This window comes from Zalophus californianus, chromosome 7 (genome assembly GCF_009762305.2).
Source record: "Zalophus californianus isolate mZalCal1 chromosome 7, mZalCal1.pri.v2, whole genome shotgun sequence".
Lineage (NCBI taxonomy): Eukaryota > Metazoa > Chordata > Mammalia > Carnivora > Otariidae > Zalophus > Zalophus californianus.
Genome location: NC_045601.1, coordinates 53,893,645 through 53,907,864, shown reverse-complemented (window position 1 = coordinate 53,907,864; position 14,220 = coordinate 53,893,645). Strand labels below are relative to the sequence as shown.

At 48.4% G+C, this 14,220-nt stretch overlaps 1 protein-coding gene across 1 annotated transcript in view; it reads right to left on the bottom strand.

Annotated features, from left to right (window-relative positions):
• BEND3 (BEN domain containing 3) overlaps nt 1-9,054 on the bottom strand; it is a 34,556-nt gene extending 25,502 nt beyond the window's left edge. Inside the window, exon 1 of the mRNA XM_027602446.2 lies at nt 8,917-9,054. The gene's annotated coding sequence lies outside the window, so the exon portion shown is untranslated. The remainder of the gene's footprint in view (nt 1-8,916) is intronic.
• Between the last annotated feature and the right edge of the window lie 5,166 nt (nt 9,055-14,220).

The following is a 14,220-nucleotide window of genomic DNA, read 5'->3' as shown; positions in this document are numbered from 1 at the left end:
TTTAATTTCTAACACAGTAAATATTGACAGATATAACCATATAAGCAAAGACTCTTTGGGATCTTTGTTAATTTTTAAGCATACAAAGAGATGCTGATACTGGAAGGTTTAAGATCCTGTTCCTTGTTTATTCACTTAATAGATCATGGAAACTTCTCTCTCACTTCTTTTTTTAGTTTGCATTCCCTCCCCCCACCCAAGCAGATTGGGAGGCAAGGCTCCAGAGTGAGTAGTTTCTGTGGGAGGAGACAGTCAGGGTCATGGTAACGCGCCTCCGTCGGGGAAGGAGTCCCCTGTCTACAGGCGGTGCTGAGGGCGCCAGCCGAGGAGTCCAACAGGCCGACCCAGCCCTGGAGGGAAGGTCATGGAGGGCAGAAACGCTGCTGTGCCATTCCCTTCTGACTCCTCACCTCACTGCCCCATGCTTTGCACCCTCAGTGGAGAATCAACAGAAACAATAGCTTATACTATGTAGAAGGAGTTTCACAGTAAACTAACTTCCCTAACAATCCTATGAGGTAGAGACTCTTGTTACAACGTCTCCTTTCATACATTAGGAAACTGAGGCACAGTTTTAGAGACAAAAGGGACCTCAGAGATGATCTCATTTTATAGGTATGGGATCCAAGGCTCGGAAAGGCTGGGAACATGCTGAAGCCTCCCTGCCCAGTGCTTTGGTGACCACATCCCCGACTGTGCACGGGGAGTTGTTGGTGCCAGTGTGGGGACCATCCTCTGTGCAGGGGGTGACCACCCGGACAGCTGATTTACAAGGATTGATCACAACCAATACGAGCAGAGATGGAGGGCCTGGAGAATGGAGAAGATGGAACTCTGGGAACCTCTGTCAGGGGGGAGGACGGGTAAACAGCATAAGATAAAAGTAACAGGAAGGAAAGAGCACTCAGAACCCCAAGGTTAGGAGATATTACATTAGGGTTTCTATAACAACCATAACTCAAATCTAGTAAACACGGGCGGCCTGCCACAGCTGTGCAGAAGACCACCAATGCTTACAATTTTGTGACCTGGATACAAATAATTTTAAGCTCTAGCATATACTTATCAGACTTTTTTCTTTGGGGGGAAGAAATAACACTAAAGCAAATTCTGGGGGGGAAAAATCTACTTTGAACATAACTGTCAATGTTCAGATGGGCAAATCTTGATCTTCCTCATCATTTTCAGCTTATAAGGACCTATAACCAAATCTTTCTGTCACTTACGGAGCCTCACACACTTGAAAGTTATGATATGCAGTATCACATTGGGCAGAGGGCAGAGGTTCTCAGGCTAAGCGCAGGCAGGAATTGAGTATCGGACCGAGGGCGGAAATCCTGGTGCAGAAGCCCTCTATAGCCGTTCGCTGTTATTACTTATTGATCAATTCCACAAAAATCTGTGGAGGAAGTAGGAGACACAACAAACTACATGTGACCTGCATTGAGATCCACCTTGATCACTATCGTTATTTCCATTATACAGTTAGGAAGTCAACTTCGACACATTTTCTCAACACATGAATACGAAAACCTCTATTGACAGAAAGAGCCGAGCATTAAATTATGTGTAAAGATTCAAAATCAATTGTTCATTACAGGGCTACCCAGTCAATAATAACCTACTTCAAAGTTCGCTGGGGATATGTCAACTGCATAATTAAAAAATGCCATAACACAGCTAGAAGGAAATATGCCAAAATGTTAATTACATCCAATTAGGAGATTATGGATTTTTTTTTCTTAATATTTCCTTCTACTTTCCAAATACTCTACAGTGGGCATGCAATTCTTTGAAAATGAAAAAGAAATTTTTAAAAATGAAAAATAAAAAGTATTACAATATGAATATAGAATAGAGCCAGGCCATATTCTCACTCAGGCCCACAAACAGCAACATGCTAATTACGTAAAATCAAATCATTCAACTTTTAAATATTTAAAATATCGATAATCTAAGAAACAATATAACAACTGACAAACTAGGAAAGGCCTTTCATTTCCTAACTATCTCTGAATTATTGCCTCTGAAGGTGGAAAATGCTCCTCAGTGTGGGGGGAGAGATCAGGAAAAAGTCTCAGCTCATCAACCTGGGTATGACTAAGAAGGTGAAGAGATTGGTTTTGAACCATAAGGAAATGTCATTTCCTGGTGGGTACATTATAGGCTCTATCAGTGCATTTGCCTGATACTTGAAGGATTTTCAAAATAAGGTAAATTTCATGGGAGGAAAAAAACAAAACAAAACCAGAAAATGAGAGCAAGTCTTCTGGATCAGGGTTGGAAGGCCAGGTCACCGGAAGGCTTGCGGCTGGCCGGAAGCTTAGCAACTCACCAGGGCAGAGGCCTCGCTTTCCGGGTCTCTGTACCCTGTATGACCACTGTTAAATGTGGTCCTTTCTTCAGGGTTCTCTTACAGTGTCTAGGAGACGTTCTGACCTGCCTCTGGGGCCCTCCTTCCCTGACTTCTCAAAACTGGCCCAAACTGGGCAAGCAGAGGCCTGCTCTGAGAGACCTGGCTCCTGGTTTAAGCAGCAGGAGGTATTGGGGAGAGGGAAGGTCAGGAGGTCTGCAGAACTGAGGAGTGCCTGAACTACAGAAAAAGGAAGGTGTGGTGAGGTGACTGGTTTGAGTGGGTAATAAGGAGTCACATAGAACCTGATGTGGAGAATTCTTGTTGAGAGCTGAACACAAGACCACAGTAAGGAGAGCAGGGGTCACCTAGGTGTGGTGACTCCTTGCCAAAGCCCACCGCCTTCGCAGGGTCTTGGGTCACTTCCCTAAGTGTCCCACAGGTGTCCAAGGCACAACGTTCTCCAGTGCTGCTCAGAGAGGGCTAGGAGTGGCCAGGGGTCCTCTCCATCAAGTTCTTTCCAGAGAACCTGCACTCATGAAAGCAGCTAGACCAGGCCTCTTGGTGAGAGCAGTGTGAAGCTAATCCAAGGTGCCAGGGGCTTGTGGCTGGCCAGGACTCACAGAGGCCCAGCAGCAGGCCCAGAAATGGGAAGTACTTGGGCTTCCTGAAACCTCGAGGTTCAAATCCCAGCTGGCTGACTCAGGATTCTGGCCCACTAAATCGGAAATGTCCACTGAACTTAGCACCGGCCACTGGGCTGAGGTGCAGTCCAGGAAGATGGGGCCCAGCAGCCCTGACCTCAGGCCACTGGGCGGAGGGTGGGGGCAGATCCTCTCCACCTCCCAAGTCACGTTTGCAGATGCAAAGTGAGGCAAACTCTCAGCACAGGAAGAGCTGCTGGGGAACCGGAGCCCCAGAAAAGCACTGTGTTTGAAACCTGAGACCAGGGAGCTGGTGGCTGTGTGAGCTGCCACATGCAAAGGGTAAAGCAGGGAAAATACACTCGGACCGTTTTAAAGGTGTTATTAATAAAACATACTCAGGATTTCAAAAGTTAAAGACCTAACAAAAACTCACCCCAGCCTTTTCACAACTGTCATGACTGATCTGACTTTGTGATACCACTCTGTCATATCGACTTTAAACATTAAGCATAGAAAAGGAGGATACCAGCTCACATTCCGGAGGCCCGGCTCGCCGTCTGTTGTACATGTTAACCCACGCGGTCCTCGCAAGAGCCCTCTTACTTGGCAGGCAGAGAACCAGGGAGGGCAGCAGTCTGTGCCTCCCTTGGGGTGGGGGGTCTTACAGAGAGCAAAAAGAGCGAAAGGGACCCAGGTGGACTCCGGGGCCTCATTCCAGCCTTCCAAGAGCCCAATGAATGGGGCATGACCACCCCACGCTCTGCTTTCTCCCTTCCCACTGAGCGCCCATTTGTAGGCTGGGCTCTGATGCAGAGCAAGTCACCTGGCGATGGGGCCCTCAGACCACCAGAGTAGGGACGAGTGCAGCTGATCTCTGATCTCCAAGAAAATGGAATTCCCTACTGAACTTGAGGGTAAGAAAAAACTGGGTTAAGGGATGCCTGGATGGCTCAGCCAGTTAAGCGGCTGCCTTCGGCTCAGGTCATGATCCCAGGGTCCTAGGATCGAATCCCGCGTTGGGCTCCTTGCTCAGTGGGGAGCCTGCTTCTCCCTCTGCCTGCCGCTCCCCCTGCTTGTGCTTACTCTCTGTCTCTCTCTGACAAATAAATAAATAAAACCTTTAAAAAAAAATCGGGTTAAAACCGTGGCCCTGCCTACTGTTCAGCTTATTAACACAAGGCAAGTGGTTTCCCTACCCTTGGTTCCTCTGTAAAACGGAACTGAACATACTAGCCTACCTCAAGAATTTCTGCGAACATTACAAAGGAGAAAGTGACTGCACAAAGCACCTAGTAAATGTTATCCAGGCACACCTGGGTGGCTCAGTTGGTTAAGCATCTGCCTTCGGCTCCGGTCGTGATCCCAGAGTCCTGGGATCAAGCCCTGCAACGGGCTCCTTGCTCGGCCAGGAGTCTGCTTCTCCCTCTCCCACTCCCCCTGCTCATGTACACTCTCTGTCAAATAGATAAGTGGGATCTTTGGGGGGAAAAAAAAAAGTAAGTGTTATCCATTATAAAGTTTTTTTAAAAAAAAGATTTTCAAAGTCATTTTAATAATAGATATTTCTTAAAACTGCAAAATTAAATAATATGACTTAAAGCTTTTAAAAGTTTAATAACTTTTTTTTAAATGAAAACGACGAAACAAACTGGAAGGGGGTGAAATCCAATAAAATGCTCTCCCTAAGGACAGAAAGAATGTTCCCATGCCATCTGCTCTTGCGGGGCTCGGGGCTCTGCGTTTACAAGACCAGCTGGGAGTCCTGGGGCTCTCGGAACCCGGCCCTCTTGGCAGTGGCATCCTGCCCCTGGGACTTGCAGGACATGTTTGCAATTTGTTTTTATTTTTAGACACATCTGCAAATGCAGTTTGAAAAATAGCAGTCCTCACAAAAACCAGGGCAATTTTCCCCCCAGTTTTCTAAAGCTTTAATTGTTGCTGCTTTCCTTACTCAAGTACAGCCACATCTTCCAGCGGGCCGAGAAGTCCGACCTCCACCCTGCCTGCCTGCGAGCTGGTGTCTTACCCTCAGACACTGTCTTGTCCGAATGTGACTGTGATGTCCTCCTCGGCTAAGCCATTACTCTCAAAGCCTCCATGAGGCCAAGAGGGACTACCTTCCAAAGACATCAATAGTGAGAGGAGCCAGACTTGTAACTTTAACCTTGGCACCCAGAAGCTGGGGCTCAAGCAGGAAAACAGGGCCAGCACACCCCAGCACTCAGCCATGTGACTGACTGTACAGTGGTGACTAATTTTCCTAGGAGGTACAAGCTGAGTTTCCTCTGTACTTCTCACTTTTTCGGAGTGCGTTGTCTTGTGACCACATGAGCTAATTTGAGTTGGGGCATAGTCTGGTGTACATAGCCCCCACCCCCAAGCCTCCGTCCTTCCATTCACTAGCTCCATGCTCAAACCAATAACCCCCAGCACACAAGAAAGACCAGGGGCTCCTGGCTGGCTCAGTCGGAAGAGCATGCGACTCTCGATCTCGGGGGGGTTGTGAGCTTGAGCCCCACACTGGGTATGGAGATTACTTTTATAAATAAAAATTAAAAAAAAAAATAGAAGCCCAGGACGCCTGGGTGGCTCAGTTGGTTAAGCATCTGCCTTTGGCTCAGGTCATGATCCCAGGGTCCTGGGATTGAGTCCTGCATCGGGCTCCTTGCTCAGCAGGGAGCCTGCTTTTCCCTCTGCCTGCCTCTGTCTCTCTCTCTCTCACAAATAAATAAATAAAATCTTAAAAAAAAAAACCCAATAGGTAATTTATTCAAATTGAGCAAGCAATGCCCTTACAGGTACTGATGCAACTGTGTTTCACTGGCCACTAATAACTGAAAATGAGAGAAGAGAGCGGGCCATTGGTAGAGAACAAAAAACTGAAAGGGTTGATTTTAAATACATGTGTTTCAAGTTGGATTCAATATGAGGGGTGGGCATGTTACCAGGTGAGCTGCTGAGAACAGTCGGCTCTAAAACAGTCGTCTATGGGGCGCCCGGGTCACCGGAGCCAAAGGCAGTCGCCCAACCAACTGAGCCACCCAGGTGCCCCTCGGGTCATGATTCCAGGGTCCTGGGATCGAGCCCCGCATCGGGCTCCCTGCTCAGCGGGAAGCCTGCTTCTCCCTCTCCCACTCCCCCTGCTTGTGTTCTCTCTCTTGCTGTGTCTCACTCTGTCAAATAAATAAAATCTTTAAAAATAAATAAATAAAACAGTCGTTTGTAAAAGGTCTGATCAGTGACTAACATGCCACGCATTAACTACCACTCCCAGTGAAATAGCACCTCTCCCGTTTGACACACGGAAGTCCTGACACCAGCACCGAGCACTCTTAGCATGGCATGTTGGGGTCAGGTGTAGCAGCTAGTTTCAGAACCACAAGAGCTGGAAGCTGAAATAATGTTGCAAGAAGTACTGGAGCATCAGAAGGGGGACAAGAACAACTGTCCAATCTGGGGGGGATAAGAAACAGCAAGAGCAAAGCGATGCTCACAAAGCACATAAAATACCCCATTTGGGGGCCATGTTTGTTGTGACTTTAAATTTTATTTAAAAAAAAATTAACTGATTTACTCTCTGGGGGGAGGGGTGCACAGTTCCATGAAAGATAACACATTTATACATCCCTGTAACCACCATCAAGGGGGAGGATGCAGAAAAGTTCCATCTACCAGAAGATTAATTCTACAAATAATTCCCCCAAACGTACTTTAGCCAATAAGGGGCACAATGAATAATAACGGTAGCAACCATACTTCACCACCTATCATCACGAGTAGGTGCCAGGAAAAAAATGCTACACCCCAACCTCCCATACACTAACACCAAGTTATTTTTGCTGGTTGGCTAGCAACCTTCATGCGTTTCTACATTATACAATTTTGAGGTATTTAAAAGACACATCCCCAGATTTTTCATCATGGTGTCAATTCAATTCATAAAAGCTTCTTGTTTCCTTCCTCACTGCTTCAGGGGCTTTTTAGTCAGCTCTAAAAAGTGGCAGGTGGGACATTCTGCAGGAGATTAAATTTTCACCTAAGCAAATCTGTCAGGGTTGATTCTAATTTTTCTCTTCCTAATTATTATACATTCTGCAATTCCTCTGCTCATGTAAAGGATGTTTAGGAACCTAGAAGTGACCAAAAGGGATAGTATTAATAAATGTGGCAATGTGGTACCCTTTAAGAGGCTACTGGGATGATTACCTTGTCTACTAGGTTCTAACCGGTCTCTCTCCGCTGGAACTACTGCTATGTGTGTGGGGGGGGAAGGGAAGGACATAAAACTTTTCTGTTAAATTACTTCATCAAAGGGATGGGTGTCTCCAGTAAAACCCATATTCAGTGGCGGAGCTTTTATGTGAGAGCTATTAAAAGCTCTGGGTTTTAACCGTGAATTTCATTTCAAGGGCCACGCATACACCGGCGAGCCCACTAGTAGTAGGAACAGGCTGCACTAACCCCACCTTTCTTCTGAAATCCAAGAGGCCCTCCATTCATTTAGCCAATATTTATTGAGCACCTACTAAGTTATCAGACACTAGGTTAGTGGCTGGAGATCTAAAACTGTGAAGATACAAGAAATGCACAAATGTCCGCAGTGAGGGTGAGAGAAGCTGACAGGGTCCTGTACGGTGATAGGAAACCATGAACTAGGGACGAATGATGAAACAGAACAAAAGCCGACGGGGCTGGGAGTGCGGTTTAACAAAAGAATCTTTTCCATCTCTCTATCATACACCCAGCAAGCCAGAGAGCTCACTTCCTTGCCTCAGTTTCCTGCAGCCACAGCTTTCTGGCACGGTAAACATTCAAAAGTCACTTTAATAAGTTGAACATTACCAACTCTGAGGTGCTTATTAGCCCTATCCCGTGCTCCCTAGTCGGGTTAGCCTTTGCGTGTACAACTCTCCCAGCCGGACCACCTGAGCAATCAAACTCTCACCCCTGTAAAAACACCTTGTAAAAAACTCCACCGCGGCACACAAGGCCCTCACAAGCGTTGCAGCACGCTCACCGATAAGGCAAGGGCAAAGTCTGCGTGGGAATTCACGTTTACAATAAAGAGGGAAAGGGGGCGGGCGGTCACGAGGCGCGGCAAGCGCCCTGGGCTCCAGCTCCGCGCCTGGCCGGGAAGGCCTCGCGCCAGGCCGGGTGCACACCCAGGGCGCCGGGCCCGCCTCCAGCTCCCGGGCAGCGGGAACCGCGAGCCGCGCCGTGGACAGCCGGGGAGGGAGCGCTGCGCCCCCTGGCGGCGGGGCCCGTCCCAGTCCGCTCCCGGTGGCCGCCACCGCCGCCGGCCTGCCTAGCTCCATTTGCAGACTCCGGAGGCAGCGTCCCTCCGAACGGGGGCTCCTCCGGCCTCCAGCTCCCCACTCGGCATCTCCCTCCAATCCCCGCCCCCTGCTCCTGCTCTGACACCCCCTTCTACACGCCGAGCCGTGCCCCGCCGCAGCCGGGCCGAGCGCGAGCGCCGAGCCCACCGCGGGCTCCGCCGAGCCTTCCGGCGGCCCCGGCCGCTCCATCGCAGCGCCAGACGGGGGTGCGGGGCCCGCGCACGGCGCGAGTGGGGCGGGCGACGGCGGCGGCGCGGACCGTTCCACTCCGCGTCCCCCCCCGCCCCCGCGCGGCGCGCGTGCTCCCCGGAACGCCATGGAGTCGCCGCGTTCCGAGCCGGCACAAAGGGGCGCGCGGCACAATGGGCGCGGCGAGCCCGTGGGCGCAGGGCGCCAGCTCCGGCGGCTCGGCCCTGCGCGGGGGTGGGCGCTCCTCCCGGCGGGCGCGCTCAGGGCAGCCCCCCTTCGCGTCCCCTCCCCTGCTCCCGCCCCCACCCCGGCATGGATGTTGCAGCCACTCGCCCGTCCGTCTGCCCCGGAGCCGCCACCGCGCGGCCGGCTTGATCCGCCCCGCACTTACCTGGGACGCGAGTTCTGTACTTTGCAGAGCGGGCCCGCGCCGAGTTTGGGCGCCACGTGGGGAGGTGGGGGGAGCGCGGGGCCGGGGAGTGGGGGCCGCGCGCGGAGGGCCTGGCCGGGGCGGCCCGGGGAGTTGCTGGGGGCGGCGGGAGGGCGCCGTGTATTTTCCCCTCTCTTTGTGTGTGTCCGTGCGCTGCGCTCTCGCGTGACGTGACGGGACTCCGTGTGTCATTTCCGCACAAGGACACAGGAGCCCCCGCTGCAGTGGAACCACAACCCCTCCGCCCCCACCCCTGGCCCGCCCCTCCCCCTCAGCGGGGCACACGCGGGACCGGCGGCGGCGCTCGGGCGTGAACGGCCGCGGCGGGGAGCTGGGGCGCGCACTCCGGGGGCCCGGGCGGCCCTGCGCTTTCGTCCAGCGCCGTGCCGCTCCACGTGGGCCCGCGCCGGCGGCCGCGAAACCCACGGCGCGCCCGGGCAGCGCTGCCTAACAAAGTCCCCTGCACACCGTGTGTTCTCCCCCCGCGAGTCATTGCTGTAAAACGTGGTTGCTCAGACCCAAGGAGTTTGACCTGAAAAGCCTCTTTTTCTACTTTTTTTTTTTTTCCTCGGCGGGACGGCGACTGTTGCGGGTCGTCTCCTCCCCTCGCGCCCGCGTCTCTCCCCAGTTTTTGGCGTCCCGGTCGTGGCCCTGGCGCCCCGGGCGGGTTGTCCCGCGCCGCGATCCGCACAAAGACCTTGGGGCGCGGGGACCCGAGTGGGCCCCCGGGGCCCCGCGAAGACGGCATGGAGTCTGGCGGGGCGCGGGAGAGCGACCCCGGCGCTGGGAAACGCTGGCTCTGGCCACTCCCCCGCCAGGGTGGCCGCCCTCTGTTGTAAGCCTGAGCTGAAAATCAGCCTTCTACTTGTAACGCGAAGTTTTGAGGTTTGAGGCTACAGAGCAAGAGATTCAGAAGTGCGCGCGCTCGCAGACCCACATGCCACAGACAAACCCACGGGATATCTGCGCCGAGCGCCGAAAATAGAAAAACACGAGTCACCAATTCAATAAAGGCTGATTCTTTCTACTCCTAACTCGCGGACTGTAGATTGCAAGTTGATAAATACGAAACCTACCCCTCGGGTATTTTCTTAAGTCTCAGGGACTTGAAGGGGTGTGGCGTGTGAAGGTCAGGGAAGCCCAATCCAACAGTTAAACCACATTTGTATTTTAGGCAAACAATGAGAATGTAGATTTTTTTATAAATCCTTTAATTTGCCGGTCGGAGTAAATATAAAAAGAAAAATGCAAATGATCCCATCTGCTGCTCACAGCTGACTGGCTGCAAGAGAGAGCCATGTGGCCCAGCCCTGCGCGGTCAGTGAATAGGTAGAATAGATTTTAAAAGAAGGCATATGCTGGCTCCTTGCTGCCCAGTTGCGGGGAGGGTTTGAATTAACGTAGAGTTTTGGATTACCGTGTCCTCCTCCGGGCCACTCCAATTGGGAATTTAGTAATTATGCAAGTTCTTTCCCTTCGGGTTTGAAATCAAAAGGCGCACGGTTATCTAAGACCTTTGAGGAACTACGTGGAACATTCTGGAGGCTGCATTTGGATAGCCCATTTTGAGAAGTCAGTACTAATTGCTATGCAAAATTAGCAAGCCTCCGGGAGAACCGAGCTCTGCATCCAGGGGGTGCTTTTATAAAAGAATCTATACGTGCTCAGTGTCATTCAAAACAGGATGATGAAAAGAATGGGGCCGAGATAGCAGCCCTTCAAATTCAAAAGACTTGAGACGCCCTATCTACATTTAAAATAGGGCGGAGGGAGGAAGGGAGGAGGACCGCTTGGGGGAGAATGGTTAATTTATACATTCCCAGAAGACAGAATGGAGGCACTTCGATTTCTGCCGGGAACTTGACTTTTACACTTGCACATTAAATAACACGTATGATCCAGTACATCGCTTGACTCATTTAACAGGTACAGCAGTTTTGGTCTCACCTTCAATTTAACGTGACAGTTATAATTAGAATTTAAAGAGTATAAGTTGCATTTCATTAGTTCAGTTTTCTAGGATTTCCCAGTAGAAGAGTTAGGAAGAGTTAAGAGTAGCATTTAAGCTCACTTTGCATTTTTAAACCACTTTGCAGAAGTGGTTTAAAAATGTAAAATGACCTTGTTACATTTTTACAAAGGGGATTAGATGAGATATGTGTTGTGAAGATCTATATCTTCAGCCCTTCACAGTAACAACTGAGGTATTTAAGGAGAAATTAAATAGTAAAACAATAGAAATAAAAATAATAGAAACAAACATTTCTTTGTTCATATTTGAAACCAAATACAATAATTGTATTAATAAATAGCATCTAAGGGGAGCAGCGTGCTTACCTGATGGCTGACTTTTTAAAACATCTCTCTTAGAAAATAACAAAGTGACCTTGAGTATTACTGTAAGTTACGCATCTTAATTTGCATAACTGGATCAATCTACTTAACAAAGTAAGCTGTTCATTCCAAATAACTTATTAACAGAAATGGAAATCATTGCTATCTAGGAAATGACCTACCCTCAAATGGTTTTGTATGTTTTTTGTTTTGTTTCATAAGGGAAAATAGTATATGAAGGTGAAAACAACATCCAAAGCTGCACTGGAATAGTTGTATCTAACTTGTATTTTGGAGGCTTTAAAAAATAATAGCTCTGAAAAAAAAAATAGGTCTGAAAGTGCAAGTGGATAAAAGTAATGCCTTCTGAAAAAAGATGAATAAACATGGAGTAAGATGGGGAGAGGAATGAGGTATAATAAACACAATTCCTGCCCAACACAACCCTAAGAAGTCAGTAGGAGTGACGGCTCCCGGTTCATGGGGATGTGTGGAAAGACCTGAAAAACCAAACCAAAAAAAAAAAAAAAAACCCTGAGTTTTAGATATCTGCATGATTGGAAATTTCTTAGTTAGAAATGCATTTTTCAAGTTTTCAAATTAGAGTTGCAGCAATTGATCTAATGAGCTCATTTCCAATCTTACCTGAGTAAAATGCAGCAGGGCGGAAATTGGCTCCTTGGCCATACAAAGGATTCACATAAAACACTACAGCAACTCAAAAGGAAAATTGCACAGCATTTAATGAAGAATGGGATATATATAATGTAAATATATATAATTGAGAGTGGCAGACAGATAGGCATTAGGTTTCAGATATCTTGTAGCTGCTATTCTAAAGGTTTTTGTCATCGCTAAAATATATTTATAGTTGCCAAGACAATATTTAGTAGGGCTTTTTTTTTTCTCAGTAGTTAAGTCTTAAAACAACGCAACAGATTTCAGTGTTACTTGTGAGACATTTCCACTTTATTTCTTGCCTGCTGGATGTATAATTTTGCCAATTCTTCCACTTCAAACATAAGTAGCTGACAGATCCAGATTCCATGAATACTGACAACAGAAAAGTAAGAAGGGAAAAAAAGAAGGAAAGTGGGAACATGTATTAACTTTATTAAATAGAACTTATGGAAAGGCACACCTTGAAAAATAACTTGCAAAACTGGCTTTTGTTTGGGAAATTAAGCTCCGGGAGTTAAGTTTTAACCCCTTGTGTGCTGGGGGGTGGGGGCGGGGAGACCTACATTTACCGGAATCCAGAGCCGGTAAACGACCCAATATGGGGGAAAAGATTAAGTTTTGAATGAAAAGGCCGCAGAGAATTTGTGCTGGGCAGTTCTTCTTCTGTGTCGAAGGCCTATTTAATAATTTATAGCAGCTTGAGATTTTAAGTACCCAACACAGCCATTAAGATCTGATTTTAGTTGGATATCTGGCTTGCACAATAGGATTCTGCAAAAAGAAATGTTAGGAAGAGTGAAAATTGCTGCAATCCCACTCTCAATTTCAAGCCCTTGAGAAAACAAATGCCAATCTGAACTATAGCTCATTCTGAGTCCAGAGTGCTGGCTGGAGGCGTTGCACCCCCCAGGGCCCCCACGCCCAGAAGGGCGCCCACGGGCCTGCAGTCAGGAGTCCCCACGCTGATCACACAGCTGCGACTGTCAGGAAGCAGGGAGTAAGGGGAGGCTGGTTTCCCAGCCCATCAGTGCCCATTAAAAAAAGAAGAAAAAGAAGACATACTAGTCTAGTAACCGGCCACTTTTTAAAGAAATTATTTCATGCTGGGGGTCAAGACTCTTTAAATGAAATGGTATACATACCTAGATACACACATTTTTGGGGGGTCTTATTTGACCTAAAATTTTTTCTGTACAATGAAACACCTTATAAAAATGAACTCCTGAACCAGTGATTCTACTTCTAGGAACCCTTCGAGGGGCAGGACTCAACCAATGCTACATCTACAGGCATGTTCATTGCAGGACCGTTCATGTTAGCAGAAAAATGGGAGGGGTTTTGAAAAATTGTTCAATAAATGACACATGCTAGCATACGACAGGCTTTAGAAAGAGAAGTACTCTTTTTTTATGGGGACAGAAGAATGTCAATGCCACATTATTGAGTAAAAGACAATGAGAGATCTATTTGAAAGAGGACTTGGGCTGTCTCCGTTTTGACCTCAAACTTTCTAGTTGGGTTCTTTCCAGTTTGTCTCTTGGTTCAGGCGGAAGACCCTGAGGGCAGAGCATCCGCTAATGGGAGCCAAAACTATCCCCCGACCAGTAAGGACTGCCCTGAGCCTACAAGACCCCTCCCAGGATTGACTCCTGGACACTGATCCTTTTGACCTTCACTGACTACCTGCAGGTATCCGCCCAAAACCTTTGCCCCACATTTTCCTTATATAAACCTGGAAGTAATTTCAGCCTTTTGGAGATAGACTTCTATAGCCTCTGTATTCTTCCCACTGTTGGCCTCATTTAAATAAATTCCATTCTTGTGCACAGTGCCTGGCTGGCTCGGTCGGAAGAGCATGCAACTCTTGATTTTGGGTCATGAGTTTGTGCCCCAGGTCTGAGTATAGAGATTATTAAAAAAAAAAAAAAAAAAAAATTTTAAATTCCTTTCTTGGGGTGCCCGGGTGGCTCAGTTGTTAAGCATCTGCCTTGTTGTTGCATTTTGTTTTTTAAATGGACAAAATAAAACAGCACACTCCTATCTTGGGGCGCCTGGGTGGCTCAGTCGTTAAGCATCTGCCTTCGGCCCAGGTCATGATCCCAGGGTCCTGGGATCGAGCCCCGCATTGGGCTCCCTGCTCCACGGGAAGCCTGCTTCTCCCTCTCCCACTCCCCCTGCTTGTGTTTCCTCTCTCGCTGTGTCTCTCTCTGTCAAATAAATAAATAAATAAATAAATTCCTTTCTTCTTCC